Genomic DNA, 23,707 nt, shown 5'->3' on the forward strand with positions numbered 1-23,707 from the left:
TGTTCTGTGAGTAATTTACACAGTGTGACCTTATTATGTGCATCCCACAAATTCACCTTATTATGTGAGAGATTCCCAGAGTGTAAACTTGTTATGTGAGTGAGTTTGAAAGTGTGACATTGTTATCGAAGTGATTTCCATAGTGTCAACCTTTCTACTTAGTGAGTATCAGAGTGTAACATTGGTATGGAGTGTGTTCGACAGTGTTACATTGTTATATGTGAGATTCCCACCGTGTAAACTTGTTATGTGGGTGAGTTTCACAGTGTAACCTTGTAATTTCGCTAAATTCAGTATTGAAAATGTTATGTTAGTGAATTCCTCAGCGTGACCTTTTTAGGTGAGTGAGTCCCACACTGTAAATTCACCGCTGTACCATTTCAAATCTGGCATCTGGCACGAATTCCATTCCACATCCGGTATATTGTCCAGAAGATCATTATACTCTGGCATCTCGCCGCTGTTCCATTACACATCCAGCATCTGTCATGAAGTCCATTCCACATCCGGATTCTCACAGAAGGACCATTCCACCTCCGGCATCTGGCAGGTGGACCATTCCACATCTGGCATCTGGCAGGCAGACCATTCCACATTTGTGTGTTTGCAGGTGGACAATTCCAACTCCGGGAACTTGCAAACATACATATCCACATCTGGCATCTGGCACAAATTATATTGTACATCTAGAGCCTCACATGAGGAACATTCCACCTCCGACATCTGGCAGATGTACCATTCCACATGCGGAATGTGTCAGAGGAACATTCCACATACAGCATCTTCCAGGTGGACAATTCCACATCCATTATCTGTTAGGCTGAGCAGTCCAATTCCAGCAAATGGCAGGAAGATGATACCAGATTCAGCATCTTACAGGCAGACCATTCCACATCCAGCATCTGGCAGGTAGTCAATTCTAAATGCGGCATCTCGCTGGCAGACCAGTCCACATCTGGCATCTATCAGGCAGACTAGTCAATATCTGGGATCAAGTGGGTGGACAATGCCACATCTGGCATCAGGCAGTCCGCCCACTCCACATGCTGCATCTGGGAAAAAAAAACATTCTATATCTGGCATCTGGCAGCAAACCATTCCCCATCCTGCAACTGGCAGGTGGTCTATTCCACACCAGCATCAGCCAGGCAGACTATTCCATATCCAGCATCTGGCAGAGGACCATTCCACATCCTGAAACTGACAAGCATACCATTTCACATCTGGCACCTGGCACGAATTTCATTCCACATCCGGCATCCGTCCAGAAGATCATTCTACATCCGGCATCTCGCCGCTGTACCATTACACGTCCGGCATCTGGTACAAAGTCCATTCCACATCCGGATTCTCACAGAAGGACCATTCCACCTCCGGCATCTGGCAGGTGGAACATTCCATATCTGCCGTCTCGCAGGTGGACAATTATACCTCCGACATCTTGCAGGTGCACAATTCCACATCTAGCATTTGGCACGAATTATATTGTAAATCCACATTCTCACATGAGGACCATCTGGCAGATGTACCATTCCAAATCCGGAATGTGTCAGAGGAACATTCCACATCCAGCATCTTCCAGATGGACAATTCCACATCTGGCATCTGTTAGCAGAGCAGTCCATGTCCAGCAAATGGCAGGAAGATGATACCAGATTCAGCATCTTACTGGCAGACCATTCCACATCTAGCATGTGGCAGGTAGTCAATTCTAAATCCGGCATCTCACTGGCAGACCAGTCCAAATCTGGCATCTGGCAGGCCAAACACTCCACATTCAGTATCTGGCTGGAGTACCATTCCACATCTGGCATTTGGCAGCAAACAAATCCACATCCGGCGATGGACAGTAGAAATTTGTTATGTGAGTGAGTTCCACAGTGTAACCGTGTTATGTGAGTCAGTTCCACAGTGTAAACGTCATGTGAGAGAGTTGCACAGTACAATTTTGTTTACTTAGTGTAACCCATATTCCAAACTATATGTTAGTGTGTCCCACAGAGTAAACTTGTTGTGTGAGCAATTTAGACAGTGTGACCTTATTATGTGAGTGATTCCCACCATGTAAACTTGTAATGTGTCTGAGTTTCACTGTGTAACCTTATAATTTTGCTAAATTCGATATTGTTTGTTCGTGAGTTCCTCAGTGCAACTTTTTTAGGTGAGTGAGTTCCACAGTGTAACCGTGTTATGTAATTTACACAGTGTGACCTTGTTATGTGAGTGAATACCACCGTTTGACCTTGTTATATGAGAGAGTTTGAAAGTGTGACGTTGTTATGGTAGTGAATTCCACAGTGTCAACCTGTCTAGTTAGTGAGCCTCAGAGTGTAACATTGGTAGAGAGTGAGTTTGACTGTGTGACATTGTTATGTGTGAGATTCCCACAGTGTAAACTTGTTATGTGTGTGTGTTTCACAGTGTTACCTTGTAATTTTGCTAAATTCGATATTGAACATGTTATGTTAGTGAGTTCCTCAATGAAACATGTTCAGGTGTGTGTGTTCCACAGTGTAACCGTGTTATTTTGGAGAGTTCCACAGTATAATTTTGGGTATTTAGGGCATCCCATATTGTAAACTTTATGTTAGTGAGTCCCACAGTGTAAATTTGTTATGTGAGTAATTTTCACAGTGTGACCTTATTATGTGAGTCCCACAAATTAACCTTATTATGTGAGAAATTCCCACAGAGTAAACTTGTAATGTCAGTGAGTTTGAAAGTGTGACATTGTTATGGAAGTGAATTCCACAGTGTCAGCCTGTCTAGTTAGTGGGCCTCAGAGTGTAACATTGGTAGAGAGTGAGTTTGACTGTGTGACATTGTTATGTGTGAGATTCCCACAGTGTAAACTTGTTATGCGGGTGAGTTTCACAGTGTTACCTTGTAATTTTGCTAAATTCGATATTGAACATGTTTTGTTAGTGAGTTCCTCAGTGTAACCTTTTTAGGTGAGTGAGTCCCACACTGTAAACTCGCCGTTGTATCATTTCACATCTGGCATCTGGCACGAATTCCATTCCACATCCGGTATCTGTCCAGAAGATCATTCTACTCTGGCATCTCGCCGCTGTACCATTTCACATCCAGCATCTGTCATGAAGTCCATTCCACATCCGGATTCTCACAGAAGGACCATTCCACCTCCGGCATCTGACAGGTAGTCAATTCTAAATGCGGCATCTCGCTGGCAGACCAGTCCACATCTGGCATCTATCAGGCAGACTAGTCAATATCTGGCATCAAGTGGGTGGACAATGCCACATCTGGCATCTGGCAGGCCGACCACTCCACATCCTGCATCTGGGAAAAGAAAACCATTCTACATCTGCCATCCGGCAGCAAACAATTTCCCATCCTGCAACTGGCAGGTGGTCTATTCCACTCCAGCATCATCCAGGCAGACCATTCCATATCCAGCATCTGGCAGAGGACCATTCCACATCCTGCAACTGACAAGCATACCATTTCACATCTGGCATCTGGCATGAATTTCATTCCAGATCCGGCATCCGTCCAGAAGATCATTCTACATCCGGCATCTCGCCGCTGTACCATTACACGTCCGGCATCTGGTACAAAGTCCATTCCACATTCGGATTCTCACAGAAGGACCATTCCACATCTTGCGACTCGCAGGTGGACAATTATACCTCCGACATCTTGCAGTTGGACAATTCCACATCTAGCATCTGGCACGAATTATATTGTACATCCACATTCTCACATGAGGACCATCTGGCAGATGTACCTTTCCAAATCCGGAATGTGTCAGAGGAACATTCCACATCCAGCATCTTCCAGATGGACAATTCCACATCTGGCATCTGTTAGGCAGAGCAGTCCATGTCCAGCAAATGGCAGGAAGATGATACCAGATTCAGCATCTTACAGGCAAACCATTCCACATCTAGCATCTGGCAGGTAGTCAATTCTAAATCGGACATCTCACTGGCAGACCAGTCTAAATCTGGCATCTGGCAGGCCAACCACTCCACATTCAGTATCTGGTAGTTGTACCATTCCACATCTGGCATTTGGCAGATAACAAATCCACATCCGGTGATTGACAGTATAAATTTGTTATGCGAGTGAGTTCCACAGTGTAACCGTGTTATGTGAGTCATTTCCACAGTGTAAACTTGTCGTGTGAGAGAGTTGCACCGTATAATTTTGTTCACTTGGGGAATCCCATGTTGTAAACTTCATGTGAGTTAGTCCCACAGTGTAAACGTTGTTTGAGTAATTTAGACAGTATGACCTTATTATGTGAGTGATTCCCACCATGTAAACTTGTAATGTGTCTGAGTTTCACTGTGTAACCTTGTAATTTTGCTAAATTCGATCTTGAAAAAGTTATGTAAGTGAGTTCCTCAGTGCAACTTTTTTAGGTGAGTGAGTTCCACAGTGTAAACTTGTCGTGTGAGAGATTTACACAGTATAATTTTGGGTACTTAGGGAATCCCATATTGTAAACTTTATGTTAGTGAGTCCAACAGTGTAAATTTGTTCTATGAGTAATTTACACAGTGTGACCTTATTATGTGCGTCCCAAAAATTCACCTTATTATGTGAGAGATTCCCAGAGTTTAAATTTGTTTTGTGAGTGAGTTTGAAAGTGTGACATTGTTATCGAAGTGATTTCCATAGTGTCAACCTTTCTACTTAGTGAGTATCAGGGTGTAACATTGGTTTGGAGTGTGTGCGACAGTGTGACATTGTTATATGTGAGATTCCCACCGTGTAAACTTGTTATGTGGGTGAGTTTCACAGTGTTACCTTGTATTTCGCTAAATTCGAGATTGAAAATGTCATGTTAGTGAATTCCTCAGTGTAACCTTTTTAGGTGAGTGAGTCCCACACTGTAAACTCACCGCTGTACCATTTCACATCTGGCATCTGGCACGAATTTCATTCCACATCCGGCATCCGTCCAGAAGATCATTCTACATCCGGCATCTCGCCGCTGTACCATTACACGTCCGGCATCTGGTACAAAGTCCATTCCACATCCGGATTCTCACAGAAGGACCATTCCACCTCCCGCATCTGGCAGGTGGAACATTCCACATCTGGCGTCTCGCAGGTGGACAATTATACCTCCGACATCTTGCAGGTGGACAATTCCACATCTTGCATCTGGTACGAATTATATTGTACATCCACATTCTCACATGAGGACCATCTGGCAGATGTACCATTCCAAATCCGGAATGTGTCAGAGGAACATTCCACATCCAGCATCTTCCAGATGGACAATTCCACATCTGGCATCTGTTAGCAGAGCAGTCCATGTCCAGCAAATGGCAGGAAGATGATACCAGATTCAGCATCTTACAGGCAGACCATTCCACATCTAGCATCTGGCAGGTAGTCAATTCTAAATCGGGCATCTCACTGGCAGACCAGTCTAAATCTGGCATCTGGCAGGCCAACCACTCCACATTCAGATTCTGGTAGGAGTACCATTCCACATCTGGCATTTGGCAGCAAACAAATCCACATCCGGCGATGGACAGTATAAATTTGTTATGTGAGTCAGTTCCACAGTGTAAACTTGTCATATGAGAGAGTTGCACAGTATAATTTTGTTGACTTAGCGTAACCCATATTCCAAACTATATGTTAGTGTGTCCCACAGAGTAAACTTGTTGTGTGAGTAATTTAGACAGTGTGACCTTATTATGTGAGTGATTCCCACCATGTAAACTTGTTATTTGTCTGAGTTTCACAGTCTAACCTTGTAATTTTGCTAAATTCGATATTGAAAATGTTATGTGAGTGAGTTCCACTGTGTAACCGTGTTATGTAGATGAGTTCAACAGTTTAACCGTGTTATGTGAGTCAGTTCCACAGTGTAAACTTGTCAAGTCAGAGAGTTGCACAGTATAATTTTGTTTACCTAGTGAAACCCATATTCTAAACTATATGTTAGTGTGTCCCACAGTGTAAACTTCTGTGAGTAATTTACATAATGTGACCTTGTCATGTGATTGATTCCCACCATGTAAACTTGTTATGTGTCTGAGTTTCACAGTGTAACCTTGTAATTTTGCTAAATTCGATATTGAAAATGTTATGTTAGTGAGTTCCTCAGTGCAACTTTTTTAGGTGAGTGAGTTCCACAGTGTAAACGTCGTGTGAGAGAGTTGCACCGTATAATTTTGTTTACTTGGGGTATCCCATATTGTAAACTTCATGTGAGTTAGTCCCACAGTGTAAACTTGTTATGTGTGTGAGTTTCACACTGTAACCTTGTAATTTCGCTAAATCCGATAGATAAAAACTCAGTGCAACATTTTTATGTGAGTGTTTTAAAGAGTGTAAACGTGTTATGTTAGTCAGTTCCACAGTGTAAACTTGTCATGTGAGAGAATTGCACAGTATAATTTTGTTTACTTATTGAAACCCATATTCTAAACTATCACGTGAGAGAGTTGCACAGTATAATTTTGTTTTCTTAGTGAAACCCATATTCTAAACTATCTATGTGTTAGTGTGTCCCTCAATGTAAACTTGTTGTGTGAGTAATTTACTTTGTGTGATGTGATTTATTCCCACCATGTAAACTTGTTATGTGTCTGAGTTCACAGTGTAACCTTGTAATTTGGCTAAATTCGATATTATAAAAGTTATGTTAGTGAGTTCCTCAGTGGAAATTTTTTAGGTGAGTGTGTTCCACAGTGTGAGTGAGTCCCACCATTTGACCTTGTAATATGAGAGAGTTTCAAAGTGTGACATTGTTATGGAAGTGAATTCTAGTGTCAACCTGTCTAGTTAGTGAGCTTCAGAGTGTAACATTGGTACAGAGTGAGTATGACAGTGTGACATTGTTATGTGTGAGATTCCCACCGTGTAAACTTGTTATGTGTCTGAGTTTCACAGTGTTACCTTTTAATTTCGCTAAATTCGATATTGAAAATGTGATGTTAGAGTTCTTCAGTGAAACCTATTTAGGTGAGTGAGTTACACAGTATAACCTTGTTTTGTGAGTGAGTTCCACAGTGTAACAGTGTCATGTGAATCAGTTCTACAGATTAAACATCATGTGAGAGAGTTGCACAGTATACTTTTGTTTACTTAGTGAAACCCATATTCTAAACTATATGTTAGTGTGTCCCACAGTGTAAACTTGTTGTGTGAGTAATTTACACAGTGTGACCTTGTTATGTCAGTGTGTCCCACCATTTGACCTTGTAATATGAGAGAGTTTTAAAGTGAGACGTTGTTATGGAAGTGAATTCCACAGTGTCAACCTTTCTACTTAGTGAGTATCAGAGAGTAACATTGGTATAGAGTGAGTTTGACAATGTGATAAGCTTGTTCTGTAGTAAGTGAGTTTCACAATGTTACCTTTTAATTTCGCTAAATTTGATATTGAAAATGTGTTGTTAGTGAGTTCCTCAGTGTAACCTTTTTAGGTGAGTGTGTCCCACAGTGTAAACTTGTTGTGTGAGTAATTTACACAGTGTGTCCTTGTTATGTGAGTGATTTCCACCATGTAAAATTGTTATGTGTCGTAGTTTCACAGTGTTTTCTTGTAATTTTGCTAAATTCGATATTGAAAATGTTATGTTAGTGAGTTCCTCAGTGCAACTTTTTTAGGTGAGTGAGTTCCACAGTGTGACCTTGTTAGGTGAGTGTGTACCACAATTTGATCTTGTAATGTGAGTGAATTTGACATTGTGACATTGTAATGTGTGTGATTCCCACCGTGTAAACTTGTTATGTGGGTGAGTTTCACTGTGTAACCTTGTAATTCCACTATATTCGAGATTGAAAATGTGATGTTAGTGAGTTCCTCAGTGTACCCTTTTTAGGTGAGTGAGTCCCACAGTGTATACTTGTTATGTCAGTCAGCTCCACAGTGTAACTGTGTTATGTGAGTTAGTTCGACACTGTAACATTGTCATGTGAGAGAGTTGCACAGTATAATTTTGTTCACTTAGTGAATCCCATATTGTAAACTTCATGTTAGTGACTCCCACAGTGTGAATTTTTTATGTGAGAGAGTTCCACAGTGTAAGCTTGTTATCTGGGTCAGTTTCACAGTGTAACATTGTTATTTGAGGGATTCCCATAGTGTTCTCACGTTCTGTGAGTGAGTCGCACAGTTTGACCTGGTTATGTCAGTGAGTTCGACATTGAAAACGTCACGTGAGTGATTTTCACAGTGTGACCTGGTGATAGGAATGATTTTCACAGTGTGGACTGGTTCTGTGAGTGAGTTCCACATTCAAACCATGTTATGTCAGTGAGTCCCACAGTGAAACCTTGTGAACGAATTGAGTACCAGTGTGAGCTTGTTCTGTTAGTCACTTCAACACTGTGACCTTGGTGTTCTAGTGAGTTCCAAAGGGTAAATTTATTATGTGAGATATTCCCACAGTTTATTTCACCTTCTTATTGAGGAGGTGAATGAGTTCCACAGAATGAACTTTTTATGTCAGTGTATTCGACATTTGAAAATGTCATGTGAGATAGTTCAATGGTGTAAATTTGTTATGTGTGAGAGTTGCACAGTATAATTTGGTTTACTTAGAGAATCCCACATTGTAAATGTTACGTGAGTGAGTCCCACAGTTTGACCTTGTTATGTGAATCAGTTCCACAGTGTGACATTGCTGAGGTCATGAGTTCCACATTGTAAACTTATTATGTGAGAGATTTCCACAGTTTAACTTTCTTATTGAGGGGGATTCCACAATGTGAATGAGTTCCACAGAATGAACATGTGATGTGATTTTTACCTGCCGTCTAACCTTGTTATGTGAGTGAGTCCCACATTCTGACCTTGTTATATCACTGGTGTTCGACATTGAAAATGTTTTGTTAGTGAGTTCCACAGTGTAACCTTGTTACGTGAGTGAGTTCCACAGTATAATCATGTTTTCTTTGTAAATCCCATATTGTAAACTTTATGTTAGTGAGTCCCACAGTGTAAGCTTGTTATGTGAGAGAGTTTAAAAGTGTGATGTTGTTCAGGAAGTGAATTCCACACTGTCAACCTCTAGTTAGTGAATCTCAGAGTGTAAAATTGGTATGTTAGTGAGTTTGACAGTGTGACGTTGTTATGTGTGAGATTCCCACCATGTAAACATTTTGTTAGTCAGTTCTACAGTGTGACCTTGTTATTTGAGGTATTCCCATAGTGTTATCATGTTATGTGAGCGAGTTCTACTGTGTAAACATTAAAGTGAGTTAGTCAAACAGGGTGAACTTGTTCTGTGAGTGAGTCCCACAGTTTCACCTTGTTATGTCAGTGAGTTCGAGATTGAAAATGTAAAGTGAGTGGTTTTTACAGTGTGACCTTTTGATATGAACGATTTTCACAATGTGGATGGTTATGTGTGTGAATTCCACATTCCAGCCATGTTATGTTAATGAGTTGCACTGTGTAACCTTGTTAAGTAAAGTGTACCACAGTGTGAGATTGTTATGTTGGTGACTTTCACAGTGTGACCTTGCTATTTGAGTTAGTTCCACAGTGTGATATTGATGTGCTAGTGAGTTCCACATTGCAAACTTATTATATGAGAGATTCCCACAGTTTAATTTTCTTATTGAGGGGGATTACACAACTTAACTTTGTTATTTGAATGAGTTCCGCAGAAGGAACGTGATGTAATTTTTACCCACCGTCCTACCTTGTTGTGTGAGTGAGTCCCACATTCTGACCTTGTTATATCACTGGGTTCGACATTGAAAATGTTTTGTTAGTGAGTTCCACAGTGTAACCTTGTTACGTGAGTGAGTTCCACTGTATAATCATGTTTTCTTTGTAAATCCCATATTATACATTTTATGTTCCTGAGTCCCACAGTGTAACCGTGTTATGTGAGTGATGGGAGTGAATTCCACACTGTCAACCTCTAGTTAGTGAATCTCAGAGTGTAAAATTGGTATGTTAGTGAGTTTGACAGTGTGACGTTGTTATGTGTGAGATTCCCACCATGTAAACATTTTGTTAGTCAGTTCCACAGTGTGACCTTGCTATTTGAGTTAGTTCCACAGTGTGATATTGATGTGCTAGTGAGTTCCACATTGCAAACCTATTACATGAGAGATTCCCACAGTTTAATTTTCTTATTGAGGGGGATTACACAACTTAACTTTGTTATTTGAATGAGTTCCACAGAAGGAACGTGATGTAATTTTTACCCACCGTCCTACCTTGTTATGTGAGTGAGTCCCACATTCTGACCTTGTTATATCACTGGGTTCGACATTGAAAATGTTTTGTTAGTCAGTTCCACAGTGTGACCTTGTTATTTGAGGTATTCCCAAAGTGTTATCATGTTATGTGAGCGAGTTCTACTGTGTAAACATTAAAGTGAGTTAGTCAAACAGAGTGAACTTGTTCTGTGAGTGAGTCCCACAGTTTCACCTTGTTATGTCAGTGAGTTCGAGATTGAAAATGTAAAGTAAGTGGTTTTTACAGTGTGACCTTTTGATATGAACAATTTTCACAATGTGGATGGTTATGTGTGTGAATTCCACATTCCAGCCATGTTATGTTAATGAGTTGCAGTGTGTAACCTTGTTAAGTAAAGTGTACCAAAGTGTGAGATTGTTATGTTGGTGACTTTCACAGTGTGACCTTGCTATTTGAGTTAGTTCCACAGTGTGATATTGATGTGCTAGTGAGTTCCACATTGCAAACCTATTACATGAGAGATTCCCACAGTTTAATTTTCTTATTGAGGGGGATTACACAACTTAACTTTGTTATTTGAATGAGTTCCACAGAAGGAACGTGATGTAATTTTTACCCACCGTCCTACCTTGTTATGTGAGTGAGTCCCACATTCTGACCTTGTTATATCACTGGGTTCGACATTGAAAATGTTTTGTTAGTGAGTTCCACAGTGTAACCTTGTTACGTGAGTGAGTTCCACTGTATAATCATGTTTTCTTTGTAAATCCCATATTGTACATTTTATGTTCCTGAGTCCCACAGCGTAAGCTTGTTATGTGAGTAATTTTATCAGTGTGACCTGGAGATGTGATATTGTACTTTGAATTCAGCTTCACATTTAGTAATAAAGTTTTGTATAAACTAAAGTGCTCTCAGTGTGTGTGTCTGTTTTCTTTCAGAAGCTCAAACATTGTGACCAATCTAAAACGAACAAAGTGAGAGGTACTACTTTACCCATTGCCGAGAGCACTTCAGGATGCCGGATGTGGAATAGTCCATATGCAAGATGCTGGACGTGGAATGGTCCGCCTGCCATATACCGGATGTGGAATGGACCACCTGCCAGATGCTGGATGTGAAATGGTCAACCTGCCAGATGCTGGATGTGGAATGGTCAACCTGCCAGATGATGGATGTGGAATGGTCCACCTGCCAGATGCCAGATGTAGAATGGTCTTATGGCCAGATGCCAGGTTTGGAAAGTTCCACCTGCCAGATGCCTTAAATGGAATAGTCCTCCTGCCAAATGCTAGATGTGGAATGGTCTTCCTTAAAGATGTCAGATGTCAAACAGTCCAACTGGCAGTTGCCGGATGTGGAATGGTCCACCTGCCGGATGCCAGAAGTGGAATGGTCCACTTGACAGATGCTAGATGTGGAATGATCTTCTGGTCAGATGCCAGATTTGGAAAGGACCTCCTGCCAGATGGCATGTGGAATAGTCCTCCTGCCAGATGCCACATGTGGAATGTTCCGCATGCCAGTTGCTGGATGTGGAATGGTCCACCAGACAGATGCCGGAGGTGGAATGGTCCTCCTGCCACATGCCAGATGTTGAATGGTCCGCCTACCAGATGCCAGATGTAGAATGGACCGCCTGAGAGATGCCAGATGTGTAATGGTCTGGTCCGCCTCCCAGTTGCTAGATGTGGAATGATGGACCTGACTGATGAAAGATATGGAATGGTCCGCCTGGCTGATGCTGGAGTGGAATAGACCAAGTTGCCAGATGAGGAATAGTTTGCTGGAGTGGAATAGACCACGTTGCCAGATGAGGAATAGTTTGCTGGAGTGGAATAGACCACAGTTGCCGGATGAGGAATGGTTTGCTGTCAGATGCCAAATGTGGAATGGTGTTTTTCCTAGATGCAGGATGTGGAGTGGTCGTCTGGCCAGATGCCAGATGTGGCATTGTCCACCCACTTGAGGTCAGATATTGACTAGTCTACCTGACAGATGCCAGATGTGCAATGGTCTACCTGTGAGATGCCGGATTTGGAATGGACCACTTGTCAGATGCCGGATGCAGAATGGTCTGCATGTCAGATGTCAAATGTCATATCAGCTTCCTGCCATTTGCTGGATATGGAAACGTCCACTTGCCAGTTGCCAGATGTGTAATGGTTCACCGGCCATATGCCAAATGTAGAATTATCTTCTGGACAGATGCTGGATGTGGAATGGAATTCATGCCAGATGCCAGATGTGGAATGGTCTGCGTGGCTGATGCTGGTGTGGAATAGTCCACCTGCCAGTTGCTGGAGGTTGAATGGTCATCCTGACAAATTGCAAATGTGGAATGGTCCGCCTAGAAGGTGCCAGATATGGTATTGTCCTCCTGCCATATGTGGAATGGTTGACTTGACAGATGCCAGATGTGAAATGGTCCACCTGCCAGATGCTGGATGGTGAATGGTCGACAGATACCAGATATGGAATGATCCATCTGAAAAATGCCTGATGTCAAATGGTATGCCTGCCAGATGCTGAATGTATAATGGTACTCCTGCCAGATGCTGGATGTGGAATGAGCCACCTGGCTGATGCTGTAGTGGAATAGTCCATCTGCCAGATGCCTGAGGTTGAATGGTCATCCTGCCAGATGCCAGATGTGGAATTGTCTGCCTACCAGATTTCAGATGTGAAATTGTCCACTTGCCAGATATCAGAGGTGGAATTGTCCTCCTGCCAGATGACAGATGTGGAATGTCCTGCCTGGCTGATGTTAATGTGGAATAGTCCAACTGCCAGATGCAGAGGTGGAATGGTCATCCTGACAAATTGCTGACGGAATGGTCCACCTACCAGATGCCAGATATGGTATGGTCCTACTGCCAGATGTGAAATTGTCCAATTAACAGATGCCAGATGTGAAATGGTCCACCTGCCAAACACTGGATGTTGAATGGTCGACAGATGCCAGATATGGAATGGTCTGCCTGAAAAATGCCTGATGTGAAATTGTCTGCCTGCCAGATGCCGATTGTAGAATGGTACTCCTGTAGAATGCCAGATGTGGAATGGTCCAGCTTTCAATTGCCAGATGTGGATTGGTTTGCTGCCAAATGCCAGATGTGGAATGGTATTCCTGCCAGATGCTGAATGTGGAGCGGTTGGCCTGCCAGATGCCAGATTTGGACTGGTCTGCCAACGAGATGCCGGATTTAGAATTGACTACCTGCCAGATGCCGGATGTGGAATGGTCTGCCTGTCAGATGCTGGATGTGGAATGTTCCTCTGCCAGATTCCGGATGTGGAATGGTACACCTGCCAAATGTTGGAGGTGGAATGGTCCTCATGTGAGAATCCGGATGTGGAATGGACTTCGTGCCAGTTTCTGGATGTGGAATGGACTGCTAGCAACTTACAGAATGTGGAATGGTCCTTTGCCAGATGCCGGATGTGGAATGTTCTGCCTGTCAGATTCATGATGTGGAATGGCCTTCCTGGAAAATGTCCGATATGGAATGGTCCATCTGACATATGCTGGATGAGGAATAGTCTGCCTGCCAGAAGCAAGAAGGAGAATGGTCTTCCTGCCAGTTGCTGGATCTGGAATGGTTCTTCTTCAATATGTCGGATTTCCAATGGTCCACCTGCCAGATGCCGGATGTAGAATGGTCTTCCTGCCAGATGCAGTGACTCCAATTTGACAGTTAGGAGATGGTTTAACAGTGATGTACTGTAAACTGAAGCAGATATTATGATACCAGGTACACAGTGTTGAGAGGGTTTAACAGTGATGTACAATAAACTGTGCCAAATACAGTAACACGGGTCTCATAGTGGGGAGAAAGATTAACGGTGATGTTAGACAGATCCTGTGACAAAGGTTTCACAGTGTTGAGAAGTTTAAATAGTGACGTACGATAAACTTTGGTGGATATGGTGACCGAGTTTAAAGTGGAGAGATGGTTTAATGGTGATATATGGTAGACTCAGGCATATTTTGTGACACTGTGTTCACAGTAGTGAAATGGTTAAAAAGTGATGTACGATAAACTGTGTCAGATACTGTAACACCATGTTCACAGTAAAAAGGTTTAATGGTGATGTACGGCAGACTGAGGCAGAGACCGTTACACTGGGTTCACAGTGGGGAGAAAGTTTACAGTTTTGTACAATAAACTGTGGCAGAAACTCTGACAAGAGGTTTCCAGTTGGCATAAGGTTTAACGGTGCTGTAAGATAAACTGTGACAGATACTGAGACACCAAGTTCACAGACGTGAGAATGTTCAATGGTGGTATATGGTTGACTGAGGCAGGTACTCAGACAGTGGGCTCACAGTAGTGAGAAGGTTTAACGGTGATGCATGGCAGACATAGGCAAATAATGTTACACCGGGTTCACCGGGCAGAAGGTTTAACGGTGATATACGGAAGAATGAGGAAGATACTGTGAGACAGGGTTCACAGCAGCAGTGAGAAGGTTTAACAGTGATGTCCAATATAATGTAGCAAATACTGTGACACTGGATTCACATTTGAGAGATAAAACAATGGTGATATATGGCAGACTGAGGCAGATACTGTGACACCAGTTACACAGTGGGGAGAATGTTTAATGAGGATGTATGGTACACTTTGACAGATACTGTTCACACCAGGTACACAGAAGTGAGTAGGTTTAACAGTGATATATGATACATTGAGAAAGACAACAGACTCGCCAAGGCAAATAGCGCCTTTGGAAGACTACAAGTCTGGAAAAACAACCAACTGAAAAACCTCACAAAGATAAGCGTATACAGAGCCGTTGTCATACCCACACTCCTGTTCGGCTCCGAATCATGGGTCCTCTACCGGCACCACCTACGGCTCCTAGAACGCTTCCACCAGCGTTGTCTCCGCTCCATCCTCAACATCCATTGGAGCGCTTACACCCCTAACGTCGAAGTACTCGAGATGGCAGAGGTCGACAGCATCGAGTCCACGCTCCTGAAGATCCAGCTGCGCTGGATGGGTCACGTCTCCAGAATGGAGGACCATCGCCTTCCCAAGATCGTGTTATATGGCGAGCTCTCCACTGGCCACCGTGACAGAGGTGCACCAAAGAAAAGGTACAAGGACTGCCTAAAGAAATCTCTTGGTGCCTGCCACATTGACCACCGCCAGTGGGCTGATAACGCCTCAAACCGTGCATCTTGGCGCCTCACAGTTTGGCGGGCAGCAACCTCCTTTGAAGAAGACCGCAGAGCCCACCTCACTGACAAAAGGCAAAGGAGGAAAAACCCAACACCCAACCCCAACCAACCAATTTTCCCTTGCAACTGCTGCAATCGTGTCTGCCTGTCCCGCATCGGACTTGTCAGCCACAAACAAGCCTGCAGATGACGTGGACTTTTTACCCCCTCCATAAATCTTCGTCCGCAAAGCCAAGCCAAAGATGATACATTATGGCAGATGCAGAGACACCAGGTTCACAGTGAGGAGAAGGTTTTATGATGTTTGTTAGAGTGAGACAGATACTGTGACATTGAGTTCACAGTGGTGGAAGATTTAACAGTACGATAAACAGTCTCAGGTTCTGTGACACCTGATAACCATTTGTTAGTGGATTTAACAGTGTAGGATTATGTGTAGCAGATATTTTGACAGAAGGTTCAAAGGGGAAAGAGGTTTAATGGCGATGTACGATAATCTGTGGCAGATAGAGAGACAATGGGTTTACAGTGGGGAGAAGGATGAACAGTGATGTATGATAAATTGTGGCAATACTGTGACATGATGTTCACAATATTATGAAGTTTTAATGGTGATGTATAATAAACTCTGGCATATACTATGACCCCAGTTTCACAGTGGGGAGAAGGTTCAACATTGATGTACAATAAACTACGTCAGATACTGTGACACCGGGTTCACAGTAATGAGAATGTTTAACAGTGATACACGATAAACAGTTCCAGATATTATGACACCGGGTTCACTGTGGAGAGATGGTTTAATGGTGATGTACGGCAGACTGAGACAGATACTATAAACTCCATGAGATACTGTGACACCGGATTCACTGTGGGGAGTGGTTTAATGGTGATGAACAGAAGACAGAGGCAGATACTGTGAAACCGGATTCACAATGGGGAGAAGGTCAATCACTGCTGGACGATAAACTGTGCAAGATACTTTGATCTTAGGTTCACAGTGCGAGAAGCTGTCACAGTAATGAACGATGAACTGTGTCAAATACTGTGGCACCAGGTTCACAGTGGGGAGAAGGTTTAACGTGATGTACGGTAGACTGAGGTAGAGACTATGACACAAGGCTCATTGTATTGTTAATTTCTCTTCATTACAACATCTAATTTATATGCTCCATTTTTCTTGTGGCAACTTCCAAACTTTCCATAAAGTTAAATTCTAATCAGATTTAGTTCATTTAAATAGGTCACCATTAAAAGCCCAAATCATTTGGTCTCTAAAGTACGCCTCACAAAATTAAATTCTTTACTTGGGTTTGGTTGCAACAGCTCTTCAGTTTGCTTCATTATTTTTTCAGTCCCTCGTTTTGTGTTTTCTTTTTTGCCTGTGCAGCTTCACCAAATGGGCATCCAACTCTCTCTTCTCAGCTTGACCCAACGTCTCCTCTGTAAAATTAAGCAAACCAAGGAGACCAAAGTTAAAATTTTCATATTTGCATTTTCAAAAACAAAAATGGTGCTGTGACTTGCAGTTTCACATCTTAATCCCACTTGCTAAACTTGCAAGCAACTGCACCTCATCCTACAGCTGGAAAATTGCAAGAGAACTGCTGGGTTAAAGCAAAGATTCCTCCCAGTCACCTCATTAAAGGCCTCCAAGTTAACAACAGATAGCAACCTGAAAGATAAATACAAAGATCTGTATCAGGAATATTAACGGGCTTTTAAAAAAAAATCATTTCCACTATTGAAAGAAAACTCAGGCTTTTGTTGAACAATTCCTGTTGTATTCCTCAAAATGGTTTGAATCTTGATTTCAAGCAGAGTCATTTGGTGAGATTGTTGGTCCAGAACAAACCCTGCCCACACACTCCCTTAAATACCTCCAAAGTCCTGGCTCAGCTCTGCTCCATGCTAAAGCTATCAGAGCTTTTCTGAAGAGATATCAGAATTCAGATGCAGATACGACGAGTCAGAAACACCCTAATACTTCCATGAACAACACACCTCTCTCTGAAAACCAGCAAGAACCTTCCTGAACTGTAATGTTTTTTTTACCTTTCGAGCACCAAAGCCTGGTGAATTTTACATATGTTAAATTCTGTGCACAGTATAAGAATGGCCTGCAACCAGTGAACTTTGAGGAATGAGAAGTGAGATTGGACTGTGAACCAAAGAACTTTTCTGAACTTACACACACATTACACACACGTGCACTTAGAATTAGAAGGGGGGTAAGTTAAGTAAAGTAATTTAAAGTAGTAAAACAGTCATAAGTTGAAGTGTAATTCCATATTCATATTTAAAGATAATTAAAATCAATGGCGAATCTGTCTGCCTCACAGCAGGAAAAAGGCAATTTTGTGTGATAAGACACTTTTTAATTATATGACAGTAAATAGAGAGAGAGGTTCAAGTTTCAAACTATTACAAACTCCAGTCACCAGAGCTACCTGGATTATACCTCTTCCCACTTTATTTTTTTGCAAGGACACCACATTGTATATTGATATGTTTTTGAAAGAGATTATTGTAGGAGTCGTGGAGGCCACAAACAAACACAAACACTTCACAAAACAGCTCTTATTTAAAATGCAAGAGCTTTGCTGATAGAGAGTCATTCAGGTGCCAAGAGCCTTTGCAAAGACAAAACAAGGAGACTGCTTTGCTAAAGAATTTCAAAAGCAGGTGTAAATGGATTATTGATTTTAAATCAACTGATGAATGGACTCAGAAGTTTGGGTCCAGTGCAGTAATCTGGCTGGTTGCAGTTTGCTGTTCTACGAAGGTCATGTGCTTTTGCAAGCATAGAGGAGAGACCAAATATGCTTTTTCTAATAGAGAGATGGCAAGCTGAAGACGGTTTGTGAGTTCTCAGTTCAGCCTGTTGAAAAACTTTTAATCCAAACTATAGGAAATGGCTGGCCTGAGTGTTTCTCCTGAAATAAGGAAAACAAAAGGAACTCTATGGTGACCTGCAGAAGAGGTGATCATTTGGAAAACCGTGACGGGTTTCATTGACAAGACCCCAAAGTGGCTGATCAGAGGGAATCAGTTTTTGTGTGTCCAATGAGCAAGAAATCCCTCTCTGAAACCAACAAGAGCCTTCCTGGAGGGGTAACCATTCACTTTTAAGCACCAGAGCTTGGTGCAAATTCATAAATGTTGAATTCTTTGCACAGTATAAGAATTGATAGACACCAGTGAACATGGAGTTGTGTCAAAGAACTTTATGCACATTAAATACACCTGCACTGAGAATTAGAACGGGGCAATGTAAGGCTGTTAAGTTAATAGTGATAAGTTAAAGTTTGATCCTGTTTTTTTTGTTTAAAGAAAATTAAAAATGACGTTTGTTTAAGTATCTTTTGTCTTGGTGATTTTCTATTGCTGCTAGGTTTTGGGTCCTCTGGGCTTGTAAAAGTCCCAAGGAGGTTTTCTACTCCAGAACACCCAAAATGTCTTATTTCTTCAATAAATGCAGATTCCCCCATAAAGCCTGCACCCATATCTCCAATTTTCTTTCTGCCCTTACCCCACCTCCTCTCCGGCAGAACAAGGACAGAATCCTCAGATTTCTCGCTTACCACCCATCAGCTGCCACATCTGACACATTATCCTTGAACACTTCCAACTTCAGCACCATTCTCTAACCTGCTACATCTAACCCACTCCACTCAGATCCTCTTTTCACAGGGGCACGTCTTTCTGTGACTCCCTCAAGAGCACTTCCCTCTCCCTTGACAGCACTTCCCTCTCCACCCACCACCACCTGACGCACTCCCCTTTGGAATTGCAGAAATTTCCAAAGTTGTCCCTCCATTTCCTGCCACCTCCATCCAAGGCCACAATCAGACCTTCCAGGTGATGCACTGTTTCACATGCACCCCATCCAACCTAATCTACTACATTTGGTCGACTCAGTTGACCTCGATATCACCAAGACCAAATACAGACTGGGTAGCCATTTTGCTAAACATCTGTGCTCTGTGGATCTAACCTTGAGCTTCCTGTGGCCTACCATATCATTTCTCAAACCCTTCCAGCAACATGTCTGTTGGCCCCATCCTTTGGCAGGCTGAGGGCACACAAACTTAAAGAAAACATATTATATTCCTCCTGGGCAGCCTTAAACTCTATAGCATGAATACGAATGTTTCTAATTTTAACCAATCACTCACCTCTGTCTGATTTCAGTTTCCATCTCTTGATCTACTGCCCATTTGAATAAAATTACTCCTTTAAGGTAGAAGAGTTGACAGTGGTGTTTTCCCCATGTCGCTTGCCATTGAACAACTGGCAAAATTAAGTTGCGCTTGTTGCAAAATGAATGGTGTTATTGTTCAAAATCTCCCTGAGATTGAAAGTATTCTTGTACTGAATAGACATCTGGGCCAAATGGCTATTTAAGGATATTCTGTACCTGATTGTACACCCTGAAGTACAATGAGTAATTCTCTCCACTAAAGATTGTTACATCTATACAGAACATGTATTAATACACAAAACAATCACACCTCCTTATTGGTCAGGAAGCGCCTAAACTTCCCAAGGAGACTGAGGAGGTCAAGGTCAACGGCTCTCATCCTGAGATTTTACAGGAGCGCAGTTGAGTCTCCTGTCTGGCTGCATCATTGGATGGTCTAGTAGCTGTAAAGCATCAGACAGGAATGATGCAAAGAGTTGTGAGGATCACTGGGGTCTCCCTTTCTTCTGTAGATGACATTTACTGGGAGTGTTGTTTAAATAGGGCTCAAGGAATTGTAAAAAGACCATTTCCATCCAGTGCACAGCATCTTTAACCACGTCCATCATCAAAATCAGGACTGCCAGGCTGGGGAATAGCTTCTTTCCACAGGCTGTGAGATGGAAGAAAAGTATCCTGTAAGTGGGATAATCATCCCAAATATTTATATATGTAGCGGCTACTTCGATAGGGCTACTAAAGCAACACACCCACACACACACACCAGGTTAGTCAACACAAGACTGCTTTATTCAGACTTTACAGGCTTCTTTGATTTAGTGTGTCCTGGGCTCCATGGGACATCATTATGAGTTTGCTTCTGAACCACAGGACCGCAGATTTAAATGAAGCCGTGTGAGTGTCCCATGCCATCCGGCAGGAGAATCCACAGATCAACGTGCCGTTCCACGCCACGAAGCACCACGCCTGGACAGTCAATTAAATGGATGAGTTCCCAACTGTCTGTCTTATATTTTCACTCGCGTGCCAAAGAACCTTACCCGCTCGGCCCACTACACAGCTGCTAAACCACCCAGTTCCCCCCCAGAACCTTCACAGAAACTAAAACATCAGCTGCATGCACCTGAGGTGGACCCCCTCGCCGTCTGGGCTGGGGGCACTGAAATAGGTGAAGCGGGCTTCACATGGGCAGGCTTGAGTCTACACGAAACAGCTGTGAATGTCCCCTTATGTCCAAAGTATACACAAGCCCATCCTTCTTCACCACATGGAAAGGGCCCTCATACGTTAATTGTAATGGCGCTCCTGGGACCTGTCTGCGCACAAAAACAAAATCAGCGTCCAGGAATGGTGGGGCACATTCTGTTTAGGTGATCCATGCCAGTGGGTAGGAAAAAGTTTGCTGATCATGACTCCATGTCAAAGCTGTGAAGGAAATTCAGGTCAGAGTTGGTTGTGAAATGAATGTCCCATGAAACTGTAAGAACTGTACCATAAACCATCTCTGTGGACAATGCGGACATATCTTCCTTTGAAGAGATGTGCACTCCGAATAGAATCCATGGCAACTCATCGACCTAATTGGGACTGGTGAGTCAGGCCTTAAGTGCGGACTTCTGTTGCCAGTAGAAACGTGCTCAATGATCTGAAGTAATGTGTGTCAGAAAACCAAATCTAGCCATCCGATCGACAGTGAATGCTCTTGCCCTTGACTCAGTGTCACTGGATGGCAACGGGACAGCCTCTGACCAGCGTGTGAAACGTTCTATGACTGTTAGAATGTATTTCAAAATTTGAGATAATGGCAATGATCCAAGCAGGTCCACATGCACGTGTTCCAACCGCCTGTGTACCACCGGGAAATGTTGAAGAGGTGCCTTATTGTGCCGCTGAATTTTGGCAGTCTGGCAGGAGGTACCTGTGCAGACCCATTATGCAACACCCTTTTTTAGTCCATGCCATACATATTTATTTGACATGAGCTTGACAGATGTTCTGATGGACGGATGAGACAAGGTGTGTATCTGGTCAAAAATGTGTTGCCTCCAAGATGCCGGAATCACTGGTCTAATGTAGCCCAAAGACATGTCACAAAGTAAGGTTGGCTGCCCAGTTGTGATGCCACCTGCAGTATGTCCAAGTTAGTCATGGTCGTACTATATGGCTGACCATCGGGGTCCATTGCCTGGACACTGGCTAATTCAGGAATATCAGTCTCATCCTGAATATGATATACAGTCGGTCTGGACAGAATATTCATGACGCCATTGTTTTTACCAGATGTTTTCCAAGTAGATTTAAGGGAATTCTAAATCTCTGCCCTAAGTGCCAATAAGCTGCTGGCAGGTTTGAATAGCATTCTTCAACCCAAGTGGCATCCTAAGAAATTCAAAAAGCCCAGAAGGGGTAATAATTGCCATTTAAGGAATGTAATACTTATGGGCTGGGATAAATGGGGAACAGTGGGGAACAGATGGGGCAAAGTGGGGAACATTGTGAAGAATGGGCAACAGGGTGGAACAGATGTGGTACACCTGTTCCCCACTATTCCCCAGCTGTTCCCCACCAGTTCCCCACTATTCACCACCGTTCCCCATGATTCCCCACTCTTCCCCTCATTTCCCAATCTGTTCCCCACTGTTCCTCCCATTTGTCTCTGTTCCCCACTGTTCTCCATTGTTCCTCAGCGATCCCCACTTTTCCTCATCTCTTCCTTTCATTCCTCAATTTTCACCTCTGTTGCCCACTATACACCACTTTTCCCCTCTGTTCCCCACTGTTCCCTCACTGTTCCCCACCGTTCCTAAAAGAAGTCTGTAAAGTCTGAATAAAGCAGTCTTGTGTTGACTAACTTGGTGTGTGTGTGTTTGTGTGTGTATTACTTTAGTAGCTCTACCGAAGTCGCCGCTACGATTGGGGACCCCAAATGCAAGATTCAGGGAAGCTTGAATCTCCAGTTACCATGGACACAAGGACGGCAGCAGCTGTTGCCACCACGGCTGCAGTTAATGTGGTGGAACTTCACTTCCCTCCTTTCTGGACACATCAACCTCGGGTATGGCTTAATCAGGCTGAAACCCAGATTTGTCTTGTGGCATAATGGCAGAGGACATGAAATTCTGCCATGTAATAGGTGCATCGGACACTGCTGCAGCGTCTCAAGTAATAGAATATGTTGCCAATCCCCTGGCAGAAAACCAGTAAACCAGGTTCCGCCAATTTCTCCTGGACTCGCTGGAATTGACTAGACATGAGCACGACTTTTAAATATGGAGGACCTAGGTGATAGGAATCTATCCGATTTAATGAATGAGATGCTCGCATTAGCAGGTGGTTATTCTCATTGTTTACTTTTTGAGACTCTATTCCTGTCCAAACTCCCATGTCGTGTCGCAATACCAATCATTAACATGGATTTCCACCATCCCCATGACGTAGCGCAGGAGACTGACAGGCTGGATCACACTCCAACGCTAGAGTCTGCTCACGTACAGACTGTTTTCACAGCAGATCCATATCCCGTTTCCTATGAGCCAACTATATCTTCAGTTCAGTTAAAGAAGGATGAACGTGCTGACAGGCGGTGAGAATGGTGTTTTTACCATGGCCGTTGGTGGAAAAAATGCCCATAAATGTGTCCCGACATGTACCTATTACAGAAAAAAGGCAGGAAACGATAAGGCCGTCTACCATTTATGGCCATGGCAGCTGGCACAAGCACGTCCCATTGTATCTTCCAAGACTGCGCTGGTAAGCACAGGTTCATTGTAGACACGAGTGCTGAAGTCCGTTTGCACCCACCAACCTATTTTGAAATAAAACCCACATAAACAACACCACCTGACTCTTCAAACACAAATGGGATGAAAATTCTCTGCTTTGGCACAGGATAGGTCACGATTGGGATAGGAGGTGTGACCTTCCATTGGAATTGCCTATTGGCTTCCATTGCACAGCCTATTTTGGGTGCAGATTTTTTAAGGTCCCATGACTTGCCAGTAGATGTGAAGTGGAGGAAATTGGTTCCTGCTACCACTTTTCAAACATCCCCTCTGGGATGCAGCAAAGGGAGAGTTTCCCACCTCGGGGTGCATACCTTGAACAAATGTGCACATGCTGCTCTGCTCAACGAATTTCCCTGTACTCTCTCACCTAATTT

The 23,707-nt window shown here is 43.0% G+C and overlaps 1 long non-coding RNA gene across 2 annotated transcripts in view; it reads right to left on the bottom strand.

Moving 5' to 3' along the window:
* Positions 1–16,491: 16,491 nt before the first annotated feature.
* LOC138750517 (uncharacterized) overlaps positions 16,492–23,707 on the bottom strand; it is a 909,150-nt gene continuing 901,934 nt past the window's right edge. For both annotated transcript variants that reach the window (XR_011349371.1, XR_011349372.1), the window contains exon 3: positions 16,492–16,787. This is a non-coding gene — a long non-coding RNA (uncharacterized lncRNA). The remainder of the gene's footprint in view (positions 16,788–23,707) is intronic.

The sequence above is a fragment of the Narcine bancroftii genome, unplaced genomic scaffold, assembly GCF_036971445.1.
Source record: "Narcine bancroftii isolate sNarBan1 unplaced genomic scaffold, sNarBan1.hap1 Scaffold_162, whole genome shotgun sequence".
Classification (NCBI taxonomy): domain Eukaryota; kingdom Metazoa; phylum Chordata; class Chondrichthyes; order Torpediniformes; family Narcinidae; genus Narcine; species Narcine bancroftii.